Here is a 20,842-nt window from a genome sequence, read left to right as displayed (position 1 = left end):
TCGCAATCGACACACAACCACAAACGACGAGGTGGCCTAGAGGTTAAGGTGATGGACTGCTAATCAATTTTGCATAGCACGCGTGGGTTCGAATCCCACCTTCGTCGGTGTTGCTTTTTTAAATTTCTGACAATCGTGTCTCCTGATGTAAGTGCAGGACCCACAAGTCAAAAAAGCCTTCTTTTTTGCTGTGAAAGTGTTTGCTTCTTTGAAATTGCTATCGACACACAACCACAAACGACGAGGTGGCCTAGAGGTTAAGGTGATGGACTGCTTATCCATTTTGCATAGCTCGCGTGGGTTCGAATCCCACCTTCGTCGGTGTTGCTTTTTTAAATTTCTGACAATCGTGTCTCCTGATGTAAGTGCAGGACCCACAAGTCAGACAAGCCTCCTTTTGTGCTGTGAAAGTGTTTGCATCTTTGAAATCGCAATCGACACACAACCACAAACGACGAGGTGGCCGAGAGGTTAAGGGGATGGACTGCTAATCCATTGTGCATAGCACGCGTGGGTTCGAATCCCACCTTCGTCGGTGTGGCTTTCTTTAATTTCTGACAATCGTGTCTCCTGTTGTAAGTGCAGGACCCACAAGTCATATACGGCCGCTTTTGTGCTGTGAAAGTGTTTGCTTCTTTGAAATTGCTATCGACACACAACCACAAACGACGAGGTGGCCGAGAGGTTAAGGCGATGGACTGCTAATCCATTGTGCATAGCACGCGTGGGTTCGAATCCTACCTTCGTCGGTGTTGCTTTCTTTAATTTCTGACAATCGTGTCTCCTTATATAAGTGCAGGACCCACAAGTCAGATAAGCCTCCTTTTGTGCTGTGAAAGTGTTTGCATCTTTGAAATCGCAATCGACACACCACCACAAACGACGAGGTGGCCGAGAGGTTAAGGCGATGGACTGCTAATCCATTATGCATAGCACGTGTGTGTTCGAATCCCTCCTCCGTCGGTGTTGCTTTCTTTAATTTCTGACAATCGTGTCTCCTGCTGTAACTACAGGACCCACAAGTCAGAAAAGCCTTCTTTTGTGCTGTGAAAGTGTTTGCTTCTTTGAAATTGCTATCGACACACAACCACAAACGACGAGGTGGCCGAGAGGTTAAGGCGATGGACTGCTAATCCATTGTGCATAGCACGCGTGGGTTCGAATCCCACCTTCGTCGGTGTTGCTTTCTTTAATTTCTGACAATCGTGTCTCCTGATATAAGTGCAGGACCCACAAGTCAGATAAGCCTCCTTTTGTGCTGTGAAAGTGTTTGCATCTTTGAAATCGCAATCGACACACAACCACAAACGACGAGGTGGCCGAGAGGTTAAGGGGATGGACTGCTAATCCATTGTGCATAGCACGCGTGGGTTAGAATCCCACCTTCGTCGGTGTTGCTTTCTTTAATTTCTGACAATCGTGTCTCCTGTTGTAAGTGCAGGACCCACAAGTAATATACGGCTGCTTTTGTGCTGTGAAAGTGTTTGCATCTTTGAAATCGCAATCGACACACAAGCACAAACGACAAGGTGGCCGATAGATTAAGGCGATGGACTGCTAATCCATTATGCATAGCACGTGTGTGTTCGAATCCCACCTTCGTCGGTGTTGCTTTCTTTAATTTCTGACAATCGTGTCTCCTGCTGTAACTACAGGACCCACAAGTCAGAAAAGCCTTCTTTTGTGCTGTGAAAGTGTTTGCTTCTTTGAAATTGCTATCGACACACAACCACACACGACGAGGTGGCCGAGAGGTTAAGGCGATGGACTGCTAATCCATTGTGCATAGCACGCGTGGGTTCGAATCCCACCTTCGTCGGTGTTGCTTTCTTTAATTTCTGACAATTGTGTCTCCTGGTGTAAGTGCAGGACCCACAAGTCAGATAAGCCTTCTTTTGTGCTGTGAAAGTGTTTGCATCTTTGAAATCGCAATCGACACACAACCACAAACGACAAGGTGGCCGAGAGGGTAAGGCGATGGACTGCTAATCCATTATGCATAGCACTTGTGGGTTCGAATCCCACCTTCGTCGGTGTTGCTTTCTTTAATTTCTGACAATCGTGTCTCCTGCTGTAACTACAGGACCCACAAGTCAGAAAGGCCTTCTTTTGTGCTGTGAAAGTGCTTGCTTCTTTGAAATTGCTATCGACACACAACCACAAACGACGAGGTGGCCGAGAGGTTAAGGCGATGGACTGCTAATCCATTGTGCTTTGCACGCGTGGGTTCGAATCCCACCTTCGTCGGTGTTGCTTTTTTTAATTTCTGACAATCGTGTCTCCTGATGTAAGTGCAGGACCCACAAGTCAGACAAGCCTGCTTTTGTGCTGTGAAAGTGTTTGCATCTTTGAAATCACAATCGACACACAACCATAATTGACGAGGTGGCCGAGAGGTTAAGGCGATGGACTGCTAATCCATTGTGCTTTGCACGTGTGGGTTCGAATCCCACCTTCGTCGGTGTTGCTTTTTTTAATTTCTGACAATCGTGTCTCCTGATGTAAGTGCAGGACCCACAAGTCAGACAAGCCTGCTTTTGTGTTGTGAAAGTGTTTGCATCTTTGAAATCGCAATCGACACACAACCATAATTGACGAGGTGGCCGAGAGGTTAAGGCGATGGACTGCTAATCCATTGTGCATAGCACGCGTGGGTTCGAATCCCACCTTCGTCGGTGTTGCTTTCTTTAATTTCTGACAATCGTGTCTCCTGTTGTAAGTGCAGGACCAACAAGTCATATACGGCTGCTTTTGTGCTGTGAAAGTGTTTGCTTCTTTGAAATTGCTATCGACACACAACCACAAACGACGAGGTGGCCGAGAGGTTAAGGCGATGGACTGCTAATCCATTGTGCATAGCACGCGTGGGTTCGAATCCCACCTTCGTCGGTGTTGCTTTCTTTAATTTCTGACAATCGTGTCTCCTGATATAAGTGCAGGACCCACAAGTCAGATAAGCCTCCTTTTGTGCTGTGAAAGTGTTTGCATCTTTGAAATCGCAATCGACACACAACCACAAACGACGAGGTGGCCAAGAGGTTAAGGGGATGGACTGCTAATCCATTGTGCATAGCACGCGTGGGTTCGAATCCCACCTTCGTCTGTGTTGCTTTCTTTAATTTCTGACAATCGTGTCTCCTGTTGTAAGTGCGGGACCAACAAGTCATATACGGCTGCTTTTGTGCTGTGAAAGTGTTTGCTTCTTTGAAATTGCTATCGACACACAACCACAAACGACGAGGTGGCCGAGAGGTTAAGGCAATGGACTGCTAATCCATTGTGCATAGCACGCGTGGGTTCGAATCCCACCTTCGTCGGTGTTGCTTTCTTTAATTTCTGACAATCGTGTCTCCTGATATAAGTGCAGGACCCACAAGTCAGATAAGCCTCCTTTTGTGCTGTGAAAGTATTTGCATCTTTGAAATCGCAATCGACACACAACCGTAATTGACGAGGTGGGCGTGAGGTTAAGGCGATGGACTGCTAATCCATTGTGCATAGCACGCGTGGGTTCGAATCCCACCTTCGTCGGTGTTGCTTTCTTTAATTTCTGACAATCGTGTCTCCTGCTGTAACTACAGGACCCACAAGTCAGAAAGGCCTTCTTTTGTGCTGTGAAAGTGCTTGCTTCTTTGAAATTGCTATCGACACACAACCACAAACGATGAGGTGGCCGAGAGGTTAAGGTGATGGACTGCTAATCCATTGTGCTTTGCACGCGTGGGTTCGAATCCCACCTTCGTCGGTGTTGCTTTTTTTAATTTCTGACAATCGTGTCTCCTGATGTAAGTGCAGGACCCACAAGTCAGACAAGCCTGCTTTTGTGCTGTGAAAGTGTTTGCATCTTTGAAATCACAATCGACACACAACCATAATTGACGAGGTGGCCGAGAGGTTAAGGCGATGGACTGCTAATCCATTGTGCTTTGCATGTGTGGGTTCGAATCCCACCTTCGTCGGTGTTGCTTTTTTTAATTTCTGACAATCGTGTCTCCTGATGTAACTACAGCACCCACAAGTCAGAAAGGCCTTCTTTTGTGCTGTGAAAGTGCTTGCTTCTTTGAAATTGCTATCGACACACAACCACAAACGATGAGGTGGCCGAGAGGTTAAGGTGATGGACTGCTAATCCATTGTGCTTTACACGCGTGGGTTCGAATCCCACCTTCGTCGGTGTTGCTTTCTTTAATTTCTGACAATCGTGTCTCCTGCTGTAACTACAGGACCCACAAGTCAGAAAAGCCTTCTTTTGTGCTGTGAAAGTGTTTGCTTCTTTGAAATTGCTATCGACACACAACCACAAACGACGAGGTGGCCGAGAGGTTAAGGCGATGGACTGCTAATCCATTGTGCATAGCACGCGTGGGTTCGAATCCCACCTTCGTCGGTGTTGCTTTCTTTAATTTCTGACCATCGTGTCTCCTGATATAAGTGCAGGACCCACAAGTCAGATACGCCTCCTTTTGTGCTGTGAAAGTATTTGCATCTTTGAAATCGCAATCGACACACAACCGTAATTGACGAGGTGGCCGAGAGGTTAAGGCGATGGACTGCTAATCCATTGTGCATAGCACGCGTGGGTTAGAATCCCACCTTCGTCGGTGTTGCTTTCTTTAATTTCTGACAATCGTGTCTCCTGGTGTAAGTGCAGGACCCACAAGTCAGATAAGCCTTCTTTTGTGCTGTGAAAGTGTTTGCATCTTTGAAATCGCAATCGACAAACAACCACAAACGACGAGGTGGCCTAGAGGTTAAGGTGATGGACTGCTAATCAATTTTGCATAGCACGCGTGGGTTCGAATCCCACCTTCGTCGGTGTTGCTTTTTTAAATTTCTGACAATCGTGTCTCCTGATGTAAGTGCAGGACCCACAAGTCAAAAAAGCCTTCTTTTGTGCTGTGAAAGTGTTTGCTTCTTTGAAATTGCTATCGACACACAACCACAAACGACGAGGTGGCCTAGAGGTTAAGGTGATGGACTGCTTATCCATTTTGCATAGCTCGCGTGGGTTCGAATCCCACCTTCGTCGGTGTTGCTTTTTTAAATTTCTGACAATCGTGTCTCCTGATGTAAGTGCAGGACCCACAAGTCAGACAAGCCTCCTTTTGTGCTGTGAAAGTGTTTGCATCTTTGAAATCGCAATCGACACACAACCGTGATTGACGAGGTGGCCGAGAGGTTAAGGGGATGGACTGCTAATCCATTATGCATAGCACGCGTGGGTTCGAATCCCACCTTCGTCGGTGTTGCTTTCTTTAATTTCTGACAATCGTGTCTCCTGGTGTAAGTGCAGTACCCACAAGTCAGATACGGCTGCTTTTGTGCTGTGAAAGTGTTTGCATCTTTGAAATCGCAATCGACACAAAACCACAAGCGACGAGGTAGCCAAGAGGTTAAGGCGATGGACTGCTAATCCATTGTGCTTTGCACGCGTGGGTTTGTATACCACATTCGTCGGTGTTGTTTTCTTTAATTTCTGACAATCGTGTCTCCTGAAGTAAGTGCAGGACCCACAAGTCAGATAAGCCTCCTTTTGTGCTGTGAAAGTGTTTGCATCTTTGAAATCGCAATCGACACACAACTGTAATTGACGAGGTGGCCGAGAGGTTAAGGCGATGGACTGCTAATCCATTGTGCATAGCACGCGTGGGTTCGAATCCCACCTTCGTTGGTGTTGCTTTCCTTAATTTCTGACAATCGTGTCTCCTGTTGTAAGTGCAGTACCCACAAGTCATATACGGCTGCTTTTGTGCTGTGAAAGTGTTTGCATCTTTGAAATCGCAATCGACAACCAACCACAAACGACAAGGTGGCCGAGAGATTAAGGCGATGGACTGCTAATCCATTATGCATAGCCCGTGTGGGTTCGAATCCCACCTTCGTCGTTGTTGCTTTCTTTAATTTCTGACAATCGTGTCTCCTGCTGTAACTACAGGACCCACAAGTCAAAAAAGCCTTCTTTTGTGCTGTGAAAGTGTTTGCTTCTTTGAAATTGCTATCGACACACAACCACAAACGACGAGGTGGCCTAGAGGTTAAGGTGATGGACTGCTTATCCATTTTGCATAGCACGCGTGGGTTCGAATCCCACCTTCGTCGGTGTTGCTTTTTTAAATTTCTGACAATCGTGTCTTCTGATGTAAGTGCAGGACCCACAAGTCAGACAAGCCTCCTTTTGTGCTGTGAAAGTGTTTGCATCTTTGAAATCGCAATCGACACACAACTGTAATTGACGAGGTGGCCGAGAGGTTAAGACGATGGACTGCTAATCCATTATGCATAGCACGCGTGGGTTCGAATCCCACCTTCGTCGGTGTTGCTTTCTTTAATTTCTGACAATCGTTTCTCCTGGTGTAAGTGCAGTACCCACAAGTCAGATAAGCCTCCTTTTGTGCTGTGAAAGTGTTTGCATCTTTGAAATCGCAATCGACACACAACTGTAATTGACGAGGTGGCCGAGAGGTTAAGGCGATGGACTGCTAATCCATTGTGCATAGCACGCGTGGGTTCGAATCCCACCTTCGTCGGTGTTGCTTTCTTTAATTTCTGACAATCGTGTCTCCTGATATAAGTGCAGGACCCACAAGTCAGATAAGCCTCCTTTTGTGCTGTGAAAGTGTTTGCATCTTTGAAATCGCAATCGACACACAACTGTAATTGACGAGGTGGCCGAGAGGTTAAGGCGATGGACTGCTAATCCATTGTGCATAGCACGCGTGGGTTCGAATCCCACCTTCGTCGGTGTTGCTTTCTTTAATTTCTGACAATCGTGTCTCCTGATATAAGTGCAGGACCCACAAGTCAGATAAGCCTCCTTTTGTGCTGTGAAAGTGTTTGCATCTTTGAAATCGCAATCGACACACAACCACAAACGACGAGGTGGCCAAGAGGTTAAGGGGATGGACTGCTAATCCATTGCGCATAGCACGCGTGGGTTCGAATCCCACCTTCGTCGGTGTTGCTTTCTTTAATTTCTGACAATCGTGTCTCCTGTTGTAAGTGCAGGACCAACAAGTCATATACGGCTGCTTTTGTGCTGTGAAAGTGTTTGCTTCTTTGAAATTGCTATCGACACACAACCACAAACGACGAGGTGGCCGAGAGGTTAAGGCGATGGACTGCTAATCCATTGTGCATAGCACGCGTGGGTTCGAATCCCACCTTCGTCGGTGTTGCTTTCTTTAATTTCTGACAATCGTGTCTCCTGATATAAGTGCAGGACCCACAAGTCAGATAAGCCTCCTTTTGTGCTGTGAAAGTGTTTGCATCTTTGAAATCGCAATCGACACACAACCACAAACGACGAGGTGGCCGAGAGGTTAAGGGGATGGACTGCTAATCCATTGTGCATAGCACGCGTAAGTTAGAATCCCACCTTCGTCGGTGTTGCTTTCTTTAATTTCTGACAATCGTGTCTCCTGTTGTAAGTGCAGGACCCACAAGTCATATACGGCTGCTTTTGTGCTGTGAAAGTGTTTGCATCTTTGAAATCGCAATCGACACACAAGCACAAACGACAAGGTGGCGGATAGATTAAGGCGATGGACTGCTAATCCATTATGCATAGCACGTGTGTGTTCGAATCCCACCTCCGTCGGTGTTGCTTTCTTTAATTTCTGACAATCGTGTCTCCTGCTGTAACTACAGGACCCACAAGTCAGAAAAGCCTTCTTTTGTGCTGTGAAAGTGTTTGCTTCTTTGAAATTGCTATCGACACACAACCACAAACGACGAGGTGGCCGAGAGGTTAAGGCGATGGACTGCTAATCCATTGTGCATAGCACGCGTGGGTTCGAATCCCACCTTCGTCGGTGTTGCTTTCTTTAATTTCTGACCATCGTGTCTCCTGATATTAGTGCAGGACCCACAAGTCAGATACGCCTCCTTTTGTGCTGTGAAAGTATTTGCATCTTTGAAATCGCAATCGACACACAACCGTAATTGACGAGGTGGCCGAGAGGTTAAGGCGATGGACTGCTAATCCATTGTGCATAGCACGCGTGGGTTCGAATCCCACCTTCGTCGGTGTTGCTTTCTTTAATTTCTGACAATCGTGTCTCCTGGTGTAAGTGCAGGACCCACAAGTCAGATAAGCCTTCTTTTGTGCTGTGAAAGTGTTTGCATCTTTGAAATCGCAATCGACACACAACCACAAACGACGAGGTGGCCTAGAGGTTAAGGTGATGGACTGCTAATCAATTTTGCATAGCACGCGTGGGTTCGAATCCCACCTTCGTCGGTGTTGCTTTTTTAAATTTCTGACAATCGTGTCTCCTGATGTAAGTGCAGGACCCACAAGTCAGATAAGCCTCCTTTTGTGCTGTGAAAGTGTTTGCATCTTTGAAATCGCAATCGACACACAACCACAAACGACGAGGTGGCCGAGAGGTTAAGGGGATGGACTGCTAATCCATTGTGCATAGCACGCGTGGGTTAGAATCCCACCTTCGTCGGTGTTGTTTTCTTTAATTTCTGACAATCGTGTCTCCTGTTGTAAGTGCAGGACCCACAAGTCATATACGGCTGCTTTTGTGCTGTGAAAGTGTTTGCATCTTTGAAATCGCAATCGACACACAAGCACAAACGACAAGGTGGCCGATAGATTAAGGCGATGGACTGCTAATCCATTATGCATAGCACGTGTGTGTTCGAATCCCACCTTCGTCGGTGTTGCTTTCTTTAATTTCTGACAATCGTGTCTCCTGCTGTAACTACAGGACCCACAAGTTAGAAAAGCCTTCTTTTGTGCTGTGAAAGTGTTTGCTTCTTTGAAATTGCTATCGACACACAACCACACACGACGAGGTGGCCGAGAGGTTAAGGCGATGGACTGCTAATCCATTGTGCATAGCACGCGTGGGTTCGAATCCCACCTTTGTCGGTGTTGCTTTCTTTAATTTCTGACAATCGTGTCTCCTGGTGTAAGTGCAGGACCCACAAGTCAGATAAGCCTTCTTTTGTGCTGTGAAAGTGTTTGCATCTTTGAAATCGCAATCGACACACAACCACAAACGACAAGGTGGCCGAGAGGGTAAGGCGATGGACTGCTAATCCATTATGCATAGCACTTGTGGGTTCGAATCCCACCTTCGTCGGTGTTGCTTTCTTTAATTTCTGACAATCGTGTCTCCTGCTGTAACTACAGGACCCACAAGTCAGAAAGGCCTTCTTTTGTGCTGTGAAAGTGCTTGCTTCTTTGAAATTGCTATCGACACACAACCACAAACGACGAGGTGGCCGAGAGGTTAAGGCGATGGACTGCTAATCCATTGTGCTTTGCACGCGTGGGTTCGAATCCCACCTTCGTCGGTGTTGCTTTTTTTAATTTCTGACAATCGTGTCTCCTGATGTAAGTGCAGGACCCACAAGTCAGACAAGCCTGCTTTTGTGCTGTGAAAGTGTTTGCATCTTTGAAATCACAATCGACACACAACCATAATTGACGAGGTGGCCGAGAGGTTAAGGCGATGGACTGCTAATCCATTGTGCTTTGCACGTGTGGGTTCGAATCCCACCTTCGTCGGTGTTGCTTTTTTTAATTTCTGACAATCGTGTCTCCTGATGTAGGTGCAGGACCCACAAGTCAGACAAGCCTGCTTTTGTGTTGTGAAAGTGTTTGCATCTTTGAAATCGCAATCGACACACAACCATAATTGACGAGGTGGCCGAGAGGTTAAGGCGATGGACTGCTAATCCATTGTGCATAGCACGCGTGGGTTCGAATCCCACCTTCGTCGGTGTTGCTTTCTTTAATTTCTGACAATCGTGTCTCCTGATATAAGTGCAGGACCCACAAGTCAGATAAGCCTCCTTTTGTGCTGTGATAGTGTTTGCATCTTTGAAATCGCAATCGACACACAACTGTAATTGACGAGGTGGCCGAGAGGTTAAGGCGATGGACTGCTAATCCATTGTGCATAGCACGCGTGGGTTCGAATCCCACCTTCGTCGGTGTTGTTTTCTTTAATTTCTGACAATCGTGTCTCCTGATATAAGTGCAGGACCCACAAGTCAGATAAGCCTCCTTTTGTGCTGTGAAAGTGTTTGCATCTTTGAAATCGCAATCGACACACAACTGTAATTGACGAGGTGGCCGAGAGGTTAAGGCGATGGACTGCTAATCCATTGTGCATAGCACGCGTGGGTTCGAATCCCACCTTCGTCGGTGTTGCTTTCTTTAATTTCTGACAATCGTGTCTCCTGATATAAGTGCAGGACCCACAAGTCAGATAAGCCTCCTTTTGTGCTGTGAAAGTGTTTGCATCTTTGAAATCGCAATCGACACACAACCACAAACGACGAGGTGGCCAAGAGGTTAAGGGGATGGACTGCTAATCCATTGTGCATAGCACGCGTGGGTTCGAATCCCACCTTCGTCTGTGTTGCTTTCTTTAATTTCTGACAATCGTGTCTCCTGTTGTAAGTGCAGGACCAACAAGTCATATACGGCTGCTTTTGTGCTGTGAAAGTGTTTGCTTCTTTGAAATTGCTATCGACACACAACCACAAACGACGAGGTGGCCGAGAGGTTAAGGCAATGGACTGCTAATCCATTGTGCATAGCACGCGTGGGTTCGAATCCCACCTTCGTCGGTGTTGCTTTCTTTAATTTCTGACAATCGTGTCTCCTGATATAAGTGCAGGACCCACAAGTCAGATAAGCCTCCTTTTGTGCTGTGAAAGTATTTGCATCTTTGAAATCGCAATCGACACACAACCGTAATTGACGAGGTGGCCGAGAGGTTAAGGCGATGGACTGCTAATCCATTGTGCATAGCACGCGTGGGTTCGAATCCCACCTTCGTCGGTGTTGCTTTCTTTAATTTCTGACAATCGTGTCTCCTGCTGTAACTACAGGACCCACAAGTCAGAAAGGCCTTCTTTTGTGCTGTGAAAGTGCTTGCTTCTTTGAAATTGCTATCGACACACAACCACAAACGATGAGGTGGCCGAGAGGTTAAGGTGATGGACTGCTAATCCATTGTGCTTTGCACGCGTGGGTTCGAATCCCACCTTCGTCGGTGTTGCTTTTTTTAATTTCTGACAATCGTGTCTCCTGATGTAAGTGCAGGACCCACAAGTCAGACAAGCCTGCTTTTGTGCTGTGAAAGTGTTTGCATCTTTGAAATCACAATCGACACACAACCATAATTGACGAGGTGGCCGAGAGGTTAAGGCGATGGACTGCTAATCCATTGTGCTTTGCATGCGTGGGTTCGAATCCCACCTTTGTCGGTGTTGCTTTTTTAAATTTCTGACAATCGTGTCTCCTGATGTAACTACAGGACCCACAAGTCAGAAAGGCCTCCTTTTGTGCTGTGAAAGTGCTTGCTTCTTTGAAATTGCTATCGACACACAACCACAAACGATGAGGTGGCCGAGAGGTTAAGGTGATGGACTGCAAATCCATTGTGCATAGCACGCGTGGGTTCGAATCCCACCTTCGTCGGTGTTGCTTTCTTTAATTTCTGACCATCGTGTCTCCTGATATAAGTGCAGGACCCACAAGTCAGATACGCCTCCTTTTGTGCTGTGAAAGTATTTGCATCTTTGAAATCGCAATCGACACACAACCGTAATTGACGAGGTGGCCGAGAGGTTAAGGCGATGGACTGCTAATCCATTGTGCATAGCACGCGTGGGTTAGAATCCCACCTTCGTCGGTGTTGCTTTCTTTAATTTCTGACAATCGTGTCTCCTGGTGTAAGTGCAGGACCCACAAGTCAGATAAGCCTTCTTTTGTGCTGTGAAAGTGTTTGCATCTTTGAAATCGCAATCGACAAACAACCACAAACGACGAGGTGGCCTAGAGGTTAAGGTGATGGACTGCTAATCAATTTTGCATAGCACGCGTGGGTTCGAATCCCACCTTCGTCGGTGTTGCTTTTTTAAATTTCTGACAATCGTGTCTCCTGATGTAAGTGCAGGACCCACAAGTCAAAAAAGCCTTCTTTTGTGCTGTGAAAGTGTTTGCTTCTTTGAAATTGCTATCGACACACAACCACAAACGACGAGGTGGCCTAGAGGTTAAGGTGATGGACTGCTTATCCATTTTGCATAGCTCGCGTGGGTTCGAATCCCACCTTCGTCGGTGTTGCTTTTTTAAATTTCTGACAATCGTGTCTCCTGATGTAAGTGCAGGACCCACAAGTCAGACAAGCCTCCTTTTGTGCTGTGAAAGTGTTTGCATCTTTGAAATCGCAATCGACACACAACCGTGATTGACGAGGTGGCCGAGAGGTTAAGGAGATGGACTGCTAATCCATTATGCATAGCACGCGTGGGTTCGAATCCCACCTTCATCGGTGTTGCTTTCTTTAATTTCTGACAATCGTGTCTCCTGGTGTAAGTGCAGTACCCACAAGTCAGATACGGCTGCTTTTGTGCTGTGAAAGTGTTTGCATCTTTGAAATCGCAATCGACACAAAACCACAAGCGACGAGGTAGCCAAGAGGTTAAGGCGATGGACTGCTAATCCATTGTGCTTTGCACGCGTGGGTTTGTATACCACATTCGTCGGTGTTGTTTTCTTTAATTTCTGACAATCGTGTCTCCTGAAGTAAGTGCAGGACCCACAAGTCAGATAAGCCTCCTTTTGTGCTGTGAAAGTGTTTGCATCTTTGAAATCGCAATCGACACACAACTGTAATTGACGAGGTGGCCGAGAGGTTAAGGCGATGGACTGCTAATCCATTGTGCATAGCACGCGTGGGTTCGAATCCCACCTTCGTCGGTGTTGCTTTCCTTAATTTCTGACAATCGTGTCTCCTGTTGTAAGTGCAGTACCCACAAGTCATATACGGCTGCTTTTGTGCTGTGAAAGTGTTTGCATCTTTGAAATCGCAATCGACACACAACCACAAACGACAAGGTGGCCGAGAGATTAAGGCGATGGACTGCTAATCCATTATGCATAGCCCGTGTGGGTTCGAATCCCACCTTCGTCGTTGTTGCTTTCTTTAATTTCTGACAATCGTGTCTCCTGCTGTAACTACAGGACCAACAAGTCAAAAAAGCCTTCTTTTGTGCTGTGAAAGTGTTTGCTTCTTTGAAATTGCTATCGACACACAACCACAAACGACGAGGTGGCCGAGAGGTTAAGGCGATGGACTGCTAATCCATTGTGCATAGCACGCGTGGGTTCGAATCCCACCTTCGTCGGTGTTGCTTTCTTTAATTTCTGACAATCGTGTCTCCTGATATAAGTGCAGGACCCACAAGTCAGATAAGCCTCCTTTTGTGCTGTGATAGTGTTTGCATCTTTGAAATCGCAATCGACACACAACTGTAATTGACGAGGTGGCCGAGAGGTTAAGGCGATGGACTGCTAATCCATTGTGCATAGCACGCGTGGGTTCGAATCCCACCTTCGTCGGTGTTGTTTTCTTTAATTTCTGACAATCGTGTCTCCTGATATAAGTGCAGGACCCACAAGTCAGATAAGCCTCCTTTTGTGCTGTGAAAGTGTTTGCATCTTTGAAATCGCAATCGACACACAACTGTAATTGACGAGGTGGCCGAGAGGTTAAGGCGATGGACTGCTAATCCATTGTGCATAGCACGCGTGGGTTCGAATCCCACCTTCGTCGGTGTTGCTTTCTTTAATTTCTGACAATCGTGTCTCCTGATATAAGTGCAGGACCCACAAGTCAGATAAGCCTCCTTTTGTGCTGTGAAAGTGTTTGCATCTTTGAAATCGCAATCGACACACAACCACAAACGACGAGGTGGCCAAGAGGTTAAGGGGATGGACTGCTAATCCATTGTGCATAGCACGCGTGGGTTCGAATCCCACCTTCGTCTGTGTTGCTTTCTTTAATTTCTGACAATCGTGTCTCCTGTTGTAAGTGCAGGACCAACAAGTCATATACGGCTGCTTTTGTGCTGTGAAAGTGTTTGCTTCTTTGAAATTGCTATCGACACACAACCACAAACGACGAGGTGGCCGAGAGGTTAAGGCAATGGACTGCTAATCCATTGTGCATAGCACGCGTGGGTTCGAATCCCACCTTCGTCGGTGTTGCTTTCTTTAATTTCTGACAATCGTGTCTCCTGATATAAGTGCAGGACCCACAAGTCAGATAAGCCTCCTTTTGTGCTGTGAAAGTATTTGCATCTTTGAAATCGCAATCGACACACAACCGTAATTGACGAGGTGGCCGAGAGGTTAAGGCGATGGACTGCTAATCCATTGTGCATAGCACGCGTGGGTTCGAATCCCACCTTCGTCGGTGTTGCTTTCTTTAATTTCTGACAATCGTGTCTCCTGCTGTAACTACAGGACCCACAAGTCAGAAAGGCCTTCTTTTGTGCTGTGAAAGTGCTTGCTTCTTTGAAATTGCTATCGACACACAACCACAAACGATGAGGTGGCCGAGAGGTTAAGGTGATGGACTGCTAATCCATTGTGCTTTGCACGCGTGGGTTCGAATCCCACCTTCGTCGGTGTTGCTTTTTTTAATTTCTGACAATCGTGTCTCCTGATGTAAGTGCAGGACCCACAAGTCAGACAAGCCTGCTTTTGTGCTGTGAAAGTGTTTGCATCTTTGAAATCACAATCGACACACAACCATAATTGACGAGGTGGCCGAGAGGTTAAGGCGATGGACTGCTAATCCATTGTGCTTTGCATGCGTGGGTTCGAATCCCACCTTCGTCGGTGTTGCTTTTTTTAATTTCTGACAATCGTGTCTCCTGATGTAACTACAGGACCCACAAGTCAGAAAGGCCTCCTTTTGTGCTGTGAAAGTGCTTGCTTCTTTGAAATTGCTATCGACACACAACCACAAACGATGAGGTGGCCGAGAGGTTAAGGTGATGGACTGCAAATCCATTGTGCATAGCACGCGTGGGTTCGAATCCCACCTTCGTCGGTGTTGCTTTCTTTAATTTCTGACCATCGTGTCTCCTGATATAAGTGCAGGACCCACAAGTCAGATACGCCTCCTTTTGTGCTGTGAAAGTATTTGCATCTTTGAAATCGCAATCGACACACAACCGTAATTGACGAGGTGGCCGAGAGGTTAAGGCGATGGACTGCTAATCCATTGTGCATAGCACGCGTGGGTTAGAATCCCACCTTCGTCGGTGTTGCTTTCTTTAATTTCTGACAATCGTGTCTCCTGGTGTAAGTGCAGGACCCACAAGTCAGATAAGCCTTCTTTTGTGCTGTGAAAGTGTTTGCATCTTTGAAATCGCAATCGACAAACAACCACAAACGACGAGGTGGCCTAGAGGTTAAGGTGATGGACTGCTAATCAATTTTGCATAGCACGCGTGGGTTCGAATCCCACCTTCGTCGGTGTTGCTTTTTTAAATTTCTGACAATCGTGTCTCCTGATGTAAGTGCAGGACCCACAAGTCAAAAAAGCCTTCTTTTGTGCTGTGAAAGTGTTTGCTTCTTTGAAATTGCTATCGACACACAACCACAAACGACGAGGTGGCCTAGAGGTTAAGGTGATGGACTGCTTATCCATTTTGCATAGCTCGCGTGGGTTCGAATCCCACCTTCGTCGGTGTTGCTTTTTTAAATTTCTGACAATCGTGTCTCCTGATGTAAGTGCAGGACCCACAAGTCAGACAAGCCTCCTTTTGTGCTGTGAAAGTGTTTGCATCTTTGAAATCGCAATCGACACACAACCGTGATTGACGAGGTGGCCGAGAGGTTAAGGAGATGGACTGCTAATCCATTATGCATAGCACGCGTGGGTTCGAATCCCACCTTCATCGGTGTTGCTTTCTTTAATTTCTGACAATCGTGTCTCCTGGTGTAAGTGCAGTACCCACAAGTCAGATACGGCTGCTTTTGTGCTGTGAAAGTGTTTGCATCTTTGAAATCGCAATCGACACAAAACCACAAGCGACGAGGTAGCCAAGAGGTTAAGGCGATGGACTGCTAATCCATTGTGCTTTGCACGCGTGGGTTTGTATACCACATTCGTCGGTGTTGTTTTCTTTAATTTCTGACAATCGTGTCTCCTGAAGTAAGTGCAGGACCCACAAGTCAGATAAGCCTCCTTTTGTGCTGTGAAAGTGTTTGCATCTTTGAAATCGCAATCGACACACAACTGTAATTGACGAGGTGGCCGAGAGGTTAAGGCGATGGACTGCTAATCCATTGTGCATAGCACGCGTGGGTTCGAATCCCACCTTCGTCGGTGTTGCTTTCCTTAATTTCTGACAATCGTGTCTCCTGTTGTAAGTGCAGTACCCACAAGTCATATACGGCTGCTTTTGTGCTGTGAAAGTGTTTGCATCTTTGAAATCGCAATCGACACACAACCACAAACGACAAGGTGGCCGAGAGATTAAGGCGATGGACTGCTAATCCATTATGCATAGCCCGTGTGGGTTCGAATCCCACCTTCGTCGTTGTTGCTTTCTTTAATTTCTGACAATCGTGTCTCCTGCTGTAACTACAGGACCCACAAGTCAAAAAAGCCTTCTTTTGTGCTGTGAAAGTGTTTGCTTCTTTGAAATTGCTATCGACACACAACCACAAACGACGAGGTGGCCTAGAGGTTAAGGTGATGGACTGCTTATCCATTTTGCATAGCACGCGTGGGTTCGAATCCCACCTTCGTCGGTGTTGCTTTTTTAAATTTCTGACAATCGTGTCTTCTGATGTAAGTGCAGGACCCACAAGTCAGACAAGCCTCCTTTTGTGCTGTGAAAGTGTTTGCATCTTTGAAATCGCAATCGACACACAACTGTAATTGACGAGGTGGCCGAGAGGTTAAGACGATGGACTGCTAATCCATTATGCATAGCACGCGTGGGTTCGAATCCCACCTTCGTCGGTGTTGCTTTCTTTAATTTCTGACAATCGTTTCTCCTGGTGTAAGTGCAGTACCCACAAGTCAGATAAGCCTCCTTTTGTGCTGTGAAAGTGTTTGCATCTTTGAAATCGCAATCGACACACAACTGTAATTGACGAGGTGGCCGAGAGGTTAAGGCGATGGACTGCTAATCCATTGTGCATAGCACGCGTGGGTTCGAATCCCACCTTCGTCGGTGTTGCTTTCTTTAATTTCTGACAATCGTGTCTCCTGATATAAGTGCAGGACCCACAAGTCAGATAAGCCTCCTTTTGTGCTGTGAAAGTGTTTGCATCTTTGAAATCGCAATCGACACACAACTGTAATTGACGAGGTGGCCGAGAGGTTAAGGCGATGGACTGCTAATCCATTGTGCATAGCACGCGTGGGTTCGAATCCCACCTTCGTCGGTGTTGCTTTCTTTAATTTCTGACAATCGTGTCTCCTGATATAAGTGCAGGACCCACAAGTCAGATAAGCCTCCTTTTGTGCTGTGAAAGTGTTTGCATCTTTGAAATCGCAATCGACACACAACCACAAACGACGAGGTGGCCAAGAGGTTAAGGGGATGGACTGCTAATCCATTGCGCATAGCACGCGTGGGTTCGAATCCCACCTTCGTCGGTGTTGCTTTCTTTAATTTCTGACAATCGTGTCTCCTGTTGTAAGTGCAGGACCAACAAGTCATATACGGCTGCTTTTGTGCTGTGAAAGTGTTTGCTTCTTTGAAATTGCTATCGACACACAACCACAAACGACGAGGTGGCCAAGAGGTTAAGGCGATGGACTGCTAATCCATTGTGCATAGCACGCGTGGGTTCGAATCCCACCTTCGTCGGTGTTGCTTTCTTTAATTTCTGACAATCGTGTCTCCTGATATAAGTGCAGGACCCACAAGTCAGATAAGCCTCCTTTTGTGCTGTGAAAGTGTTTGCATCTTTGAAATCGCAATCGACACACAACCACAAACGACGAGGTGGCCGAGAGGTTAAGGGGATGGACTGCTAATCCATTGTGCATAGCACGCGTGGGTTAGAATCCCACCTTCGTCGGTGTTGCTTTCTTTAATTTCTGACAATCGTGTCTCCTGTTGTAAGTGCAGGACCCACAAGTCATATACGGCTGCTTTTGTGCTGTGAAAGTGTTTGCATCTTTGAAATCGCAATCGACACACAAGCACAAACGACAAGGTGGCGGATAGATTAAGGCGATGGACTGCTAATCCATTATGCATAGCACGTGTGTGTTCGAATCCCACCTCCGTCGGTGTTGCTTTCTTTAATTTCTGACAATCGTGTCTCCTGCTGTAACTACAGGACCCACAAGTCAGAAAAGCCTTCTTTTGTGCTGTGAAAGTGTTTGCTTCTTTGAAATTGCTATCGACACACAACCACAAACGACGAGGTGGCCGAGAGGTTAAGGCGATGGACTGCTAATCCATTGTGCATAGCACGCGTGGGTTCGAATCCCACCTTCGTCGGTGTTGCTTTCTTTAATTTCTGACCATCGTGTCTCCTGATATTAGTGCAGGACCCACAAGTCAGATACGCCTCCTTTTGTGCTGTGAAAGTATTTGCATCTTTGAAATCGCAATCGACACACAACCGTAATTGACGAGGTGGCCGAGAGGTTAAGGCGATGGACTGCTAATCCATTGTGCATAGCACGCGTGGGTTCGAATCCCACCTTCGTCGGTGTTGCTTTCTTTAATTTCTGACAATCGTGTCTCCTGGTGTAAGTGCAGGACCCACAAGTCAGATAAGCCTTCTTTTGTGCTGTGAAAGTGTTTGCATCTTTGAAATCGCAATCGACACACAACCGTAATTGACGAGGTGGCCGAGAGGTTAAGTCGATGGACTGCTAATCCATTGTGCATAGCACGCGTGGGTTCGAATCCCACCTTCGTCGGTGTTGCTTTCTTTAATTTCTGACAATCGTGTCTCCTGATATAAGTGCAGGACCCACAAGTCAGATAAGCCTCCTTTAGTGCTGTGAAAGTGTTTGCATCTTTGAAATCGCAATCGACACACAACCACAAACGACGAGGTGGCCGAGAGGTTAAGGGGATGGACTGCTAATCCATTGTGCATAGCACGCGTGGGTTCGAATCCCACCTTCGTCGGTGTTGCTTTCTTTAATTTCTGACAATCGTGTCTCCTGCTGTAACTACAGGACCCACAAGTCAGAAAAGCCTTCTTTTGTGCTGTGAAAGTGTTTGCTTCTTTGAAATTGCTATCGACACACAACCACAAACGACGAGGTGGCCGAGAGGTTAAGGCGATGGACTGCTAATCCATTGTGCATAGCACGCGTGGGTTCGAATCCCACCTTCGTCGGTGTTGCTTTCTTTAATTTCTGACAATCGTGTCTCCTGATATAAGTGCAGGACCCACAAGTCAGATAAGCCTCCTTTTGTGCTGTGAAAGTGTTTGCATCTTTGAAATCGCAATCGACACACAACCACAAACGACGAGGTGGCCGAGAGGTTAAGGGGATGGACTGCTAATCCATTGTGCATAGCACGCGTGGGTTAGAATCCCACCTTCGTCGGTGTTGCTTTCTTTAATTTCTGACAATCGTGTCTCCTGTTGTAAGTCCAGGACCCACAAGTAATATACGGCTGCTTTTGTGCTGTGAAAGTGTTTGCATCTTTGAAATCGCAATCGACACACAAGCACAAACGACAAGGTGGCCGATAGATTAAGGCGATGGACTGCTAATCCATTATGCATAGCACGTGTGTGTTCGAATCCCACCTTCGTCGGTGTTGCTTTCTTTAATTTCTGACAATCGTGTCTCCTGCTGTAACTACAGGACCCACAAGTCAGAAAAGCCTTCTTTTGTGCTGTGAAAGTGTTTGCTTCTTTGAAATTGCTATCGACACACAACCACACACGACGAGGTGGCCGAGAGGTTAAGGCGATGGACTGCTAATCCATTGTGCATAGCACGCGTGGGTTCGAATCCCACCTTCGTCGGTGTTGCTTTCTTTAATTTCTGACAATCGTGTCTCCTGGTGTAAGTGCAGGACCCACAAGTCAGATAAGCCTTCTTTTGTGCTGTGAAAGTGTTTGCATCTTTGAAATCGCAATCGACACACAACCACAAACGACAAGGTGGCCGAGAGGGTAAGGCGATGGACTGCTAATCCATTATGCATAGCACTTGTGGGTTCGAATCCCACCTTCGTCGGTGTTGCTTTCTTTAATTTCTGACAATCGTGTCTCCTGCTGTAACTACAGGACCCACAAGTCAGAAAGGCCTTCTTTTGTGCTGTGAAAGTGCTTGCTTCTTTGAAATTGCTATCGACACACAACCACAAACGACGAGGTGGCCGAGAGGTTAAGGCGATGGACTGCTAATCCATTGTGCTTTGCACGCGTGGGTTCGAATCCCACCTTCGTCGGTGTTGCTTTTTTTAATTTCTGACAATCGTGTCTCCTGATGTAAGTGCAGGACCCACAAGTCAGACAAGCCTGCTTTTGTGCTGTGAAAGTGTTTGCATCTTTGAAATCACAATCGACACACAACCATAATTGACGAGGTGGCCGAGAGGTTAAGGCGATGGACTGCTAATCCATTGTGCTTTGCACGCGTGGGTTCGAATCCCACCTTCGTCGGTGTTGCTTTTTTTAATTTCTGACAATCGTGTCTCCTGGTGTAAGTGCAGGACCCACAAGTCAGATTCGGCTGCTTTTGTGCTGTGAAAGTGTTTGCATCTTTGAAATCGCAATCGACACAAAACCACAAGCGACGAGGTGGCCGAGAGGTTAAGGCGATGGACTGCTAATTCATTGTGCTTTGCACGCGTGGGTTCGAATCCCACCTTCGTCGTTGTTGCTTTCTTTAATTTCTGACAATCGTGTCTCCTTATATAAGTGCAGGACCCACAAGTCAGATAAGCCTCCTTTTGTGCTGTGAAAGTGTTTGCATCTTTGAAATCGCAATCGACACACCACCACAAACGACGAGGTGGCCGAGAGGTTAAGGCGATGGACTGCTAATCCATTATGCATAGCACGTGT

General features: G+C 46.7%; 6 non-coding genes across 6 annotated transcripts; all 6 read left to right on the top strand.

Moving 5' to 3' along the window:
- Positions 1 to 2,165: 2,165 nt before the first annotated feature.
- trnas-gcu (transfer RNA serine (anticodon GCU)) lies at positions 2,166 to 2,247 on the top strand. Its single transcript has one exon. It is a non-coding gene; the product is annotated as a tRNA-Ser (tRNA).
- A 6,980-nt stretch (positions 2,248 to 9,227) lies between these two features.
- trnas-gcu (transfer RNA serine (anticodon GCU)) lies at positions 9,228 to 9,309 on the top strand. The gene has a single exon. It is a non-coding gene; the product is annotated as a tRNA-Ser (tRNA).
- Positions 9,310 to 11,367: 2,058 nt separating this feature from the next.
- trnac-gca (transfer RNA cysteine (anticodon GCA)) lies at positions 11,368 to 11,449 on the top strand. The gene has a single exon. It is a non-coding gene; the product is annotated as a tRNA-Cys (tRNA).
- Positions 11,450 to 14,791: 3,342 nt separating this feature from the next.
- Positions 14,792 to 14,873, top strand: trnac-gca (transfer RNA cysteine (anticodon GCA)). The gene has a single exon. It is a non-coding gene; the product is annotated as a tRNA-Cys (tRNA).
- Positions 14,874 to 20,141: 5,268 nt separating this feature from the next.
- Positions 20,142 to 20,223, top strand: trnas-gcu (transfer RNA serine (anticodon GCU)). Its single transcript has one exon. It is a non-coding gene; the product is annotated as a tRNA-Ser (tRNA).
- Positions 20,224 to 20,355: 132 nt separating this feature from the next.
- On the top strand, positions 20,356 to 20,437 carry trnas-gcu (transfer RNA serine (anticodon GCU)). The gene has a single exon. It is a non-coding gene; the product is annotated as a tRNA-Ser (tRNA).
- Positions 20,438 to 20,842: the final 405 nt, after the last annotated feature.

Source organism: Brachyhypopomus gauderio, chromosome 2 (assembly GCF_052324685.1).
Source record: "Brachyhypopomus gauderio isolate BG-103 chromosome 2, BGAUD_0.2, whole genome shotgun sequence".
NCBI lineage: Eukaryota > Metazoa > Chordata > Actinopteri > Gymnotiformes > Hypopomidae > Brachyhypopomus > Brachyhypopomus gauderio.
This window is presented reverse-complemented; position numbering and strand designations above follow the sequence as displayed.